General features: G+C 35.1%; 1 protein-coding gene across 2 annotated transcripts in view; it reads left to right on the top strand.

The window, feature by feature from the left end:
• The window catches only part of EPHA6 (EPH receptor A6), a 472,327-nt gene that overhangs the window by 377,657 nt on the left and 81,807 nt on the right, over positions 1-12,863 (top strand). The window lies entirely within an intron of this gene.

The following is a 12,863-nucleotide window of genomic DNA, read 5'->3' as shown; positions in this document are numbered from 1 at the left end:
GTTATAGTTTTCTATGAAACAGCATTGCAGTTTGCCTATGGGTAAATGGAATTCAGTAGAGAAAACCATAAATGTAACTGAGTTAACAATCAGGTCAGTTCAGCCTTTTGTGTTTGTAAGGTAGCTAGCAGCTGTATTCTTCCTTTCCCACAAACACTCACTCTCTATTCGATTGAATTTCACTGATTTTGGTACCCAAAGAGATCAAATTTCTATTATAAAAAAAGAAAAATATAAACTATTTAAAAGTTATTGTACAATTTTGAATAATATACTAAAATTACAGAATGAAAACGTCTTACACTGAGATTGCCAAGAAGCTAACAACCTTTTTTCAACAATGTCTGGCATTCTCATCTGAGTTTTAATTTTTTTTAATGAAATATTGAAAAACATAATTTGAATATTACGTAAAGGTCTTTTTAACTTGCAGGCAGTTTCTTTAATGCTGACTTTTTGCTGTATTTTTTGCTCAGGCTTACAAGACATTCTCGTAATTCTAGTTATTGCCTCAACCCAGCCATTTTGTTTGCTGATTTGGAATGCTTTCTTATATTTCTCTTTTACAAGATTGCAGAACTTATGTCAAGAGGAAGTTTTTGTGTGTATAAGAGAATGATTCCCTCTTACCTTCACAGTAGATACAATGAATGCAAATATTTCTTATTTTCACCTTGTTACAGTATCTAAAGTTATGCTTGGAAAACATAGCATAGTAGAGCACAGAGGAAATTGTATCTCTTGAACTCATGTCACTGGAATGGAAATCCAGCAGATTTAAGGGATGACCTTGTGAAAATCTGTCTCTTTCTGGTTCTAAATTAAGATGAAGAAGATCAATTTGTTCTTCTTCACACAGTATTGCAAGAATAAATTCATTATTGTTTAGGAATGCATGGTTATTAGACTAACAAAATCCATTATGTTGCACACTTCAGGAAAGATATGGCTTAGTCTCCATAGCTCTCCTGTCAGTAGCTGCTCTGATGACAGCAAACAAGAACACAAGTTAATGCTGACTGAGCAGCATTAGATATCTTTTTCGAGGTACGTAAATACATACAAACCAAACTGAATTTAGCTCCTTGATTCATAATGAGAAATATAGCATCAATTAGAATTTTACCAGCCATCACTAGTTTCCCAGGTGTGACCAGAATATGTATGGTGAATGTAGCAATGTGTCTCATCTCTGAAAAATTCTAAGGGCTGTAATTTATGAACATTGTTTAGATCCAATTAGTCAGTACACGCAGACTACAGAATAATGTACTTGGCAATGGCATGGTTGTTTAATCTCTGCCACATTTATAAATATTCTTTCTGTAATTCCTCATCATCAGTCTAGAGAGAAATGCAAAATGCTTTAAGAAAACAGAAACAAACAGATAAATCAGTGCTCCGGTGTTTGTTCCTGTTCTGCAGGAAAAGTGGTTATAGACAACCTTAAGTCAAGAAGTTATCATTAGTAGTTGTGCTTTTCTCTCAGGGGTCAACACACTCTATTACTGTTTTTGGACTGTTTGCTTAGATGTAATAAAACAACAGTAGATGTAACTGGTAGAGTCACACTGAGCTGTAAACATTTGTGGCCCTCTCAGATATAAAAGAAAAACTTCAAAAGCAATTGTGTTTTAGATTAGGTAGGTTTAAAACAACAATTATACAGTAATAATTATATAGAGTGCAAAGAATACATGAGTTATCAAATTTCACCCTAAGACCTGGAAAGTGCAAAGTGTGTAAAATGCGAAGTACTAAGTTCTGTAATGCTGCTTTGCTGAAGAGAAGAAGTTAGGAGGCAAGCTGAGCAATGGGCATGTGCACTCTAGGTTGCTTCTCGTTTGCTTTTATGCTGCACCATCTGTGATATGTAGAGAATAAAATGTCCTTAGATGGGAGCAAGGTAGTATTTCCATAAATGACGAATCTTAAGATTGTATAAGCAAACTAGGTACAGAAATTTCCTATGACTAAAAGGTAAAAAGTCAGACAGAACCTTGTCCTAACCAAATTATTTATGCAATGACAGCATGATTAAAAGTTGTTTTGTATTAAAACTTAGATTAATAATTGCAAAAACTCCTTAGGTGATGTGCATTACAGTTCCACTAACCTATAAAGGCATATTGGACACAGTAACTTTGATTAATAGAAGTGTAATGCTGTTCTTAGCACATACTTTCCTCTTTATAAATATTAGTCATTAACTTCTAGCTGTTGCTAATATATATTGCATCAGTTTGTAAGCAGTACCTTCCATTACAATGTCATTGACTATTGAACAAAAAAGAAAAAGGATTTGATTGTGATAAACAGAAATGCTCTACCAAATCAATAGCTATTGACTGGGGCAATAACGAATTTGTCTGTTCATTACAAATGTGAGCTTTTATCCAGTGCTACCAGCTCAGCAAAAGAGAACTTTTAAAAGATACTGTTTCCAAAATTGCTGTGGAATATGTACTGTACACAGCGAAAAATGCTAAAGTAAGCTTTCTCAAAAGTAGATCTTCAACAGAATTTTAATCCTCTTTTCTAATTGCGTTTTTCCTAACTGAGATCCCTAATTGCAGAGAAATATTGCTATAGCACAAGCTTTTGGCTAGTAGAGTTCATTTCAAGGACAATTTGCAAGGCCAAGGCTTGCACGGAATCTGGATCTAGTAGTTCACTCATTTTTACTAATCAGAAACCACAAAGGAATCTTTATTCCTCTTTGCTTTGTTTTACCAGCTCCACCTCTGTCATGGTTTGCCATAAAAGGCTGCTAATTGCCTTGCAAATTGATTAGAGATGCTTATGCACATTACAAACGCATTCACGTTTCCCTTTCAAATCATATCAGTACAGTGATAATTTTAGGAGCTCTTCTTGGGTGTGCCATAGTACATTCCACCAAGCTGTGCATCATTGTCCAATACTGCTGCACTTTCACAGACAAGTGTAAGAAAATTAAAACTTCATTTTCCAACACAAACATTTCTAGCCAATGCTGAGATCTGGACTAAGAGAAATAAAATGCATCTTCCATATCTGCACAGTGTTGAAGTTTGTGTTGCAGACTTCCCATGAAAAGTTTGTGTAGTAAATACAAGCTATGTTCATGGCAAACATCTGCCAGTATAATTATAGCAAAAGACAAATGAAAAAGAATGATCACTGACTATCATCACTGTGCTGAAAGAACTCACTGGTGTAACTAGAGCAAGCCAAACCTGAATCTGTGGAAAGTTTCCCTTGATTTTATCCTATGCAGTAGTTCAAAGCATAGCCTTGTCAGAACTGTGTAATGCTGTGTCAGAACCAAGTATAAATCCATGAAAGTTCTTTATTGCAGTCTTTATCTCAGTTTGCTCCGATCCACCCCAGACTTTACCCTAAATAACTCTTAATTGTTAGAATTCATTTCTAAGGAATTGATTTGGTTTTCAAATTTTATGCAATGAAAATTATGACAGTGTTTGTAACTTTCCTACATTGGTCATGAATTTGTACATCCAGGAAGCATTACTGACAGTCTAATGTTTGAGACTATTTGAAGTTGGCTACATCATGATAGCTTGCAAAATTTGATGAGGATTATTCAAGAGAATGTCATTGGCTTCTGAAAAGTGTAACCTTCAGAATGAGCAGAAAAGGTACAATGTTAGTATGTTAACATTATTGCCGTGGTTGTAAACTACAGTGTAACCAATTTCAGATGTTGACATTTGCCACTGTTACTAATGTTGGTACATTCGTGGGGCATCACTTGGATCTCCAGACATGGAGGTGTGTGTTGGAGGTCAAAACAGCTTCAGATCCATCTCTTGAAACTAGGTCTTGCACTGGCAGGAACTTGCACTTGCTTTATGCAGCAGATAAGCCCAACAGGGTGCCAAGGCTCTATTCATTCCTGAATATCTTCCATTGTGCATATGGACCATACAGTATGATGCAGAGTGATAGTGAGAGAATAGCTGTGTAGTATTAACCAGTGAGCTTTGTTTGGCATTAGACTTAGACCTGAATTTGTCTGATCAAACATATTGTAGCTGTGCCCATAGTGATAAACAAAACTGCAGGATTTCAGTTGTGTTGTCAATCATTCTGTAAGTGGAGCTGTAAATTTAAATTTGGCTCACTGCCTTTATTTTTCTTTCTCTCCCATTTCATAGATAATTAGCACATTACTGAGTTCAGTACTGCTTTGGCCAGTGAATAAACACAAAAGCTATAGCCACTACCATCATTATTAACCATATTTACTATATCAATTTATTAAATCATAATCCAGAATAGCATTTTGAATATTAGAGCTGTGAACATGACTGCTGTAAGGCAGACAAAGCTAAGAATCCATAGCCTTCTTGCAAAAGAGGCTACTATTCAGGAACTTGAAGTCAAAGTGCATAATTAACATTGATTGCACTGAGTTATTTTTACACATGCATGCGTGCATGTAGATGTTTTAAAAAAATACAAACTACCATGTATTCCATTTGATGAAGGTTGCCATCAAGAATACACAATACTTGATTATCTTAGATGACACATACTTAGGGGAAATTAGCCCTTAACCTTCTGGAAAATTGAACTTTTCTTGTTACAATCTTAGATTTTTTTTTTTTATAGAAATTACAGGGTCATTGTGATTTCCTGCAGTAGAAATCAGTCACTTTTCTCCTTTCTGCTTTTCTGTTTTGCAGCAAGCAAGCTATATATTATAGCTGTCAACTATGTTGTAACACCTTTCACAGGACGATAAGCAATGAAGAAAAAGCATGTTGCCAAATATTCAAAATGCTAACATCTTGTTAGCAGCAGCTTAATCTGGCCATGATATGATATCTAACACAACTAAACTTATACAATTCTACTTTTATAGGTTATGTCTGAGAAACAAGATTTCACTTTCTTCAGGTTCCTTTTGCTCTTGGATGTCAACGTTCAGTCATGTAGTATCTATCTTTCAAAAATATTTAGATGTTTTGATATAAGATGTTGTTCTAGCAGAAAAAGAGGTGACAGAAATCATTTTGACCAACAGCTTTTAAGTCCTATAGATAAGAAATGGATAGTTTTTTTTTCTCTTTTTAAGGAAAAGCACAATCATCAATTTACATGATTAACACTGTGATTATGGTGATCCTCACCTTCTGCTAGCAAGCAGGAAATAATTAACTGTTACTCATATTTAAGTATGTGTGGTTTTCAGTAGCAACCATTGTTGGGTTTTATTTTGATTTATTATTACCCTCTCGGATGTACTTCTGAGGTTATTTACTGCTGTCTCCACTGAACTACTTTGTCCTTACAGAATATGTTTGGGATAAGCCACAATGCATTCTGACCCTGATCTCCAAGAGTTCCTTCCATTGTGGTGTCTTTCTCAGATTTTAAAACTTATGTTTAGTTCCAGCATCACAGTCATTAAAGGAAAAACAGAATAACAACAAAAGTCCTGGGCTGTGCTGTTTGTATCTTTTCAGGGCAACAGTAAACCACCTGAGAAAGGCTTCCCAGCTGTTACCCTAGCTGTGCAGCTATTTCATCGAAAGAGGAAATCATAATGCTCTGTCCTAACTATGAGCAGTCTAGGACATGCATTCATGACATTACTGAAACTCTTCTATCTGAAAGATCTATTTGACACAAGCAGAAATTATGCTGGTGTGGTATTTGTTCTTGACAAATGCACGCAGGTTGTTATTTACTACATTGTCAACTTCCAAGTATTTGCAATCATTAATTTTATTTTATTTTATTTTAGTTCTTAGAAGTGAAGTTAGTCTGAGTCCTCCATATCTTCTTTATAAAGCATTGCATTGTTGTAAACTTCATGAGGCATCACTTGATCATGTATAATTGAGACTGGTATAAGTCTTGAAATGTAAAACTCTTATAGCTATCTTATTATGAAAACATGCAGACCAACAGCAAAGGAATGAATTAGAAATCAAATTGTTATTACCACATGCAAAAGTTGTAGGTATGATCTGTTTCGTCTTTTCAGTTCATTCTGTCTACAGGACTTTGTTCTATCCTTCAGGGATCATTGTAGTTTAGCTACATGCTGGTGGAGGTTACTTAATTCAGCTGTTACCAGGTCTACTTGATCAGAAAAACAGAAAAGCTAAAACAGTTCAAAGGCATACACCTGTAATAATTGCAATGCCTGGTTAAAACTGACCTACAAAAACTTTTATTTCTTTCAAGTTCAGTTTTGCAAATTCAACCAAGAGCTTTGAATGCTTAAACAAATTCCTCTCAAATACAGCTTCCATGAAGGTGCCAAAAAAACATAGTTAGAAGTTACAACTGCAAGATCTTCTGCCCTGCTCAGTCATGTGCTCTTTGAAAGGGACAGAAAAGCAGGCAGCAATGTTTCTGTCTTGTCTCAGAGTCAGAAGCCCTCTAACTGCTTCATGGTCTACTAAATCAAAATTGATACTGCTGAAATAAGTTTATAGAAATATTAATATATAGACATAGAAATGGAACTACAATGGTTTTAAAACCAGTAACAAAGAAGAAGCACACACTGAACTTTTAGCTAGTTTAAAAAGATTGTGCTTTCTTCCTTCCTTTGTCTGTCAACCAGAATATGAAAAGTGGTCTTCATCTCACTACACATGTTAGGTGGAGATGCCACTGACAATTGGATTCAAAGCAGTTTGAAGACTTCCAGCCTCTGAGACTATGTCCTCATTTTAGCAGCTTAAAAAATCTTTTTCTTAAAGACTTCAGGAGTGTCATGAAGCATTCAGGGTCCTGTCTTATTTTTCAGCTATTTTCTGTATAGTTTTGTTTAAGCTTTTGTTAATTGCTCACTGATGTTTTTCTGTGTGCAAATTCAAATGCTGTCTTACGCTGTGTAACATAATAAAACCTATCAGTGTTAAGGCTGTACAAAAGGTCTTGAGATCCAGAATGGAACTGTTGAGTGCAAGGCTGCAAACTATGTAAAATTGGCCATGATTCGTAAGAATACTAAAAAATGAAATGGGCTCTTGAATTGACAAGAGAGACTGAACAGATTAAGTGGTATGATTGGAGAAAATATTGAGAAAATCAGAAAATAGCAAAACAATGAATCACTGTAGAAACACTAGGAATATAGCAGTTGATCTTAATTTGGGGCACATTAACTACAAAGTGTGGAAGATAAGGCAATTAAATTAGTGCAGACTGTAGCAATCAAAATTAAATCAACATTAGAACCTGTGTGCTATTCGCTGTCAAAAAAAAAAAAAGATTTTATTTTCATAGAATCATAGATTCATAGAATCGTAGAGTGGCCTGGGTTGAAAAGGACATTTAAGATCATCCAGTTCCAACCCCTCTGCTATGGGGAGGGACACCTCCCTTTAGACCAGATTGCTCAAAGCCCCATCCAGCCTGGCCTTGAACACCTCCAGGGAGGGGGCATCCACAGCTTCTCTGGGCAATCTGTTCCAGTGTCTCATCACACTCACAGTAAGGAATTTCTTCCTAATATCTACTATAAATCAACTGTCTTCCAGTTTAAAGCTTTTTCCCCTCATCTTGTCACTACATACCCTTATAACAACTTATAGAATCAATGAATCCTCAGTGTTGAAAGGGAACTTTACAGGTCATCTATTTCAACTCCTCTGCAATTAACAGGGACACTCACAGCTAGATCAGGCCTAGCCTGTCCTTGAATGTCTCCAGGGATGAGGCTTCCATCTCTGGGTAGCCCATTCCAGTGCTTCACTGACTTCACTGTAAAAGATTTTTCTCTTACAGACAATCTAAATGCACCCTGTTTAAGTTTGAAACCATTTCTGCTCGTCCTATCACCACATATCCTACTAAAGAGTCTGTCCCCTTCTCATAGCTCGTAGCTTGGCTTTTCTGAACTCATCCCTACTTATTTCTTCTTGACACAGAAATATAGATGGGAAATTTCCTACTAGAGTAGCATGAAAGCTTAACACATTATTGTGGAAGAGTGTCTATTACATATCTTAAAAAAGAGTGATTATATCATCAGAAATTAGGAAATGGTAGTCCTTACATAAAGCTGTGGTATTCTGTCTGGGGGAGCTTGAGGAAAGCACTGGGGAAGAAGAGTATATTCTAGATACAATACTATTTAGAATACAAGCTTGTGTGGTCCATGGTGTAATGTAGTCAGGACCCATGTCTCATTGTGTTAGAGTATACTTTATGTACTTTCTGTTCATTGGTCCTGCCATTAGTCTCCTAGTTTTCAGCTGTTGTTCTTGATGACGAGTCACTTGAAGAATGGTCACAATAAAGCTATTGCAGACTGCAGTGATGTAAGATAAGATTTTCTGCCAGACTGTCAAAGGGAAATATATCTCTACATTTTTGTGAATTACTGTAGGTTCTTGATAATAAACTGAGACGTGTCTGGCTCTGGGTATAAACTTTATCATAACAGGTTTTACCATCATGTTGTTCCATTATCTTTTGTGTTAAGATCCTTACACTAAGACTGAATTTTTATGGGAGAAATCTAGATTAGATATTGAAATAATAGAGATAATTTAATGTTCCTGTCCAATGGGGAGTGCTAGATCTAGATCTATGACTAATATCCAAAAGCACAGCTTCCCCTTGAAGTGCCAAGGTGAAAAATGAAAGATGAAAGACATAGTCGTGGTAATTGTTAAGTCCACATTGTTACTGTTTAAAATAGACAGTTACCACTCTCACTGTTTCTCTAAATTCAAACTTACTTGTCTGTATCAAACTAATAATATCCCTGCTGCTTTTGATTAAATACAACATTATTCTTAAATTATTATCTTTATGCTGCCCAAAGTTTGCCTACGGCTGAAGAGTTCTTCACCATCACAGTTTGCATTTTTTTATTTTTTGCGTAGGCACACTGCCTTAAATGTATGGAGAGAATACTATAGGACTTGCAAGGTACTGTATGAAGGGCTTGGAAATAGGATACGGAATACAGAAGGTTATGAGTCTATAATGATTACAACTAAATAGTTTAATAATGCTGTAACCTTATTATGGAAGAGCTTTCCAATGCAGTGAATGTTGTAATGAGTATTAATTTTTTCTAGTCTGGTGGAATTTAGGTATCAGAGGATGGATATATATATCTTAGTACTTCTGCGTGCTATATATATACTTATATACCTTATAAGTTTTTGTAATGTATACAGGTACAAGGTGACAACTAATCTTTTTTTATGTGTGTGCAAGTTGAGATGCTTTAGTAACTTCAAAAAACTGATGTAAATGCCTGTGTAGTGATGGCAAATAGACCATATTTATTTGTACTTCCTCATGAGATAGGCTGACAATCTTTATGGGCATTCTAGTATCTATCTTAGCACTTTCAACCATGTTATGCTTCTATGTTCTTGTCACCACTGTCTGAGTTAAAGCCTTCACAGAATAAACTAAAGGACTCATTTTGTAAATATTCCTTATTTCACCTAATATGCAAAGTTAAATATTTAGGTCAGTTTGTATGCTTGAGCTTGGATTGACTGAATTAATCTTTGTTTGAGCCATTAGAACTCTTCCAGAAAGGCTGTACCCCTTCTTCAGTTCACATAGCTTAAGAAATTATGGATAAGGAATGGAATAATAAGATTTTTCTTTTTCAGTGTTGTTTGAGCCTATCAATTCACTTTGCCCAATTTGTGATGAGACAAGATATGAAAGAGTAACATCAGTGATCAGTAAGGCAGGAGAGGCTAATAAATAAGGATAAGGTAAAGTCCTTAAATTTACCTAGGGTAAGAAATAACTAGGGTAAGGAAGAGCCTCATAATCAATATTCCCTTACACCAAAATAGAGAGACCATTGTATCTAGAGAACTTGTAGATATGGAAGTGGATGTCTGGGTCTCAGGCCCATTCTGTCTTATAAACCTCTGGCTCAAGTTGTATTGTAGTTTTTACAAAAGCTTAAAGACTCATATCTAACATTCTAATGGAAGGCAACAAGACTGAGATGTCTTTAATATAAGTTTCACATGAAGAAGAATAATTAAAATATGGATTGGTAATTTCATATAAAACATCTGAAATTAAATTTAATAGAAAACACGAGGAAAAGAAGCTTGATTATTTAGTATATGATCACCTTTCTAATGCAAGGATTGCTATAAACAACTGTAGCTGTAGCACTTAAAATGGTAAAGAAAGGAGTCAGAATAGAAAAGGAAATTCTTGAGAAATACCAGCTTGTTGTAGCAAACAAGAGATAGACGTATCTATTTTTCTTCAAACACAGCAATCTAAGCACTTGAGTGAAATATCTCCAGTTGAGACACGCTTGAGACAAGCAGAGTTGAGACAAGCAGAGATTAATTTTGCAGTGTACAGAGGTAAAAGCTACTGGAAATGACAATTTTCAGTAATTAGCTGGAAATCGTTGAGATTTGGAAGTGGAGCAGACATATTATGCAATGAAAATCTGTTCAGACCCATCTGATTTATAGGCTGCTGAGATGTGCCATGTGTTATCTGTGTTCTGCTCTGGGAGAGCAAGTGAGAACTTGAATGACAGAAGTTTTTAAAACACATCCACATTTCATTTTCTTGAGTTGCTCAGCTTTGCAGCTCCAGCCAAGGCAGATAAATTTTTTGTATCCACGACTCTTCTAGCACCATTAACAACAACTACACAAATAATGCCATCATTTTAATACAGTGTTGATCTGTAAGCTTCTTATTCAGAATCTATTCACTCAGCCCATCACTACATTCTGTGTATATTCCTGATCCCCAAATTCCTTCCCTTACTTTGCTGTGAGTCTTGCCGTATCCATTTCACAATCTATAATTATCTTTCTGATTCTTAATACATATGCGATTCAGGTTCCAGATGAATAAATAATTTAGATGCAAACTGCCTGGGATCCATTCCAAATTCTCAATGTTTTGGTTGGAAATACTGTTTGAATAAAATATTGCTTCCTAAATCTTACAGTTCTTCACAGATAGATACAGTCTTGTCACTGTTTATAAATCATTAGTGGGTGGCAAGATTGTTGAAGAGGGACTCAAATGAAAGAGAGATGCCATGTGGAAAAAATACATGTTTTTTATCACCATAATTAGTTGCTATGAGTTTGCAGATTATTCAGTTTTAGTACATTCTCTTCTTAATATAAGCAGAAACCACTAATGGCAATTCTGCAAGCACATGTTAAAAGGGAAATATATTCAGACATTCCCAAATTGATAAATGACTACATCAATTGGTAAATATTGTCATTTTTCTACTAAACTTTAACAAGGTAATTTCTACCAAAAAAATTTGAAAGTAAACAAGTTAAACTGATGATGAATTCATTTCATTATCTAGAGATAATTTCATTCATCTGGAGAAGTATAGTACCTATCTTTGATGGCAGTAGAAATCTGAAACAAACTACCATTCAGTTGCTAGAATTCGTATAGTTGATTTCATTTCTTTCTGAAACAACAGAAGCTTATTATTCTTCCTAGAATAACTCACCCACTTTGGATAAGAGTCTCCACTTTTTCCTTTCTCTGCATTCTCTTCTCAATTGTAGGTGAGTGCATTCTTCAGCATCCAGACATTGTTTCTGTAGTTTTAGATACTGTTTGCAGTAGTTTTCAATTTTCAGTGAATGTGTTTAGAAGCAACAAAAAATGTGACTTTTTTATCTATTTAAACAGTTTGCACAACATTCATCCTGCCAGAATCACTGCTTCCAAAACTAGCACTACAAAGATCAGATTACAAAGGTTCTGCTTAATGGTAGTCATCCTTCTACACCAGGCGAGCATTGAGATTGAGATATCCTCTGAATGCATGATATCCACAAAGGGGTAATTAACAAGCACAGCTAATTGTCTTTGGTCATCAATGCCAGAGTCCCAGAGTCCATCAAGTAGCAACATAAGCAACCTACAACCTGGCATCAGATGTGTGCTGGGATAAATTATTTGAGCACTGAAAGGTTTTTCTAATAATTTTTAATCTAGCATATAGATTTGTAAATGCTGAAACTGTAATTCTATACAGTACACTTCTACTCCAAGAATTCCTTAATGATAATGAACATCTTGGAGTCACTGGTTTAAAGGAGTCAATGTTTGTGATGTAAAGAAAATTAAACCTCAGTAATTAATTTCAGTAGTATTTAGTGAAATGTGAGTAGATTAATGATATCATCAATAGTGAATGGAATTGTGAATGGACACAATCATGATCATGCTCTGTTTATAATCGATGTCTGTGTAATAGAATTTTTTGTTTTGTTTTGTTTTTTTGTCAGTTGACTCTTTGGAAATTCAGCCCCAACTGTTTTTCATAACTGAAATCAATGAGTCCTCAATAGCTTTCTAAAAGTGGAGAGTGTTTATCTTCTACTCCTTGTTAACAATTAGAGCCTAAAAAAGAAAAAAAAATAGATATCAGAATTTTAATTGCAGAACTGCAGAATGTTCTGAAAGTTGCATCAACACATCTATCCTCACATATCACGCATGAGAAGCTATTTGACTCATTGCATTAAAACCCACAGCACTTCTAAAACATGAAGCTTAAAATTATAACATTTATAATCTTTCTTTTCATGGAAATGCCATTAAAAACAACTGAAAAACTGAAAATTCTTAACCATCCTATTCATCAGATCTCCTCAGTATATCCCATGAGGGATTCCTATCTTGAAGGATGAAGAATTCCATAGCTTAGAAACAGTGAGATTTTACTAAGGATCTTTCCTTCCAAAGTCATAGAAAGAGAGTGATCAAAAGAAGACTGAAATAAAAATCATAATACAGAATGAAGCATACAAAATGAATCACAAAGATTCAGGCTGAAATTGCAGGCTATGTTTTCTACGTCATGAAAAATTGAATTCTCAAGTATTCTG

This window comes from Cyrtonyx montezumae, unplaced genomic scaffold (genome assembly GCF_038088225.1).
Source record: "Cyrtonyx montezumae isolate F1298 unplaced genomic scaffold, pur_monq_1.0 scaffold_3, whole genome shotgun sequence".
Taxonomy (NCBI): Eukaryota; Metazoa; Chordata; class Aves; order Galliformes; family Odontophoridae; genus Cyrtonyx; species Cyrtonyx montezumae.
Note: the sequence above shows the minus strand (reverse complement) of the source record. Positions and strands in the feature narration are given on the sequence as shown.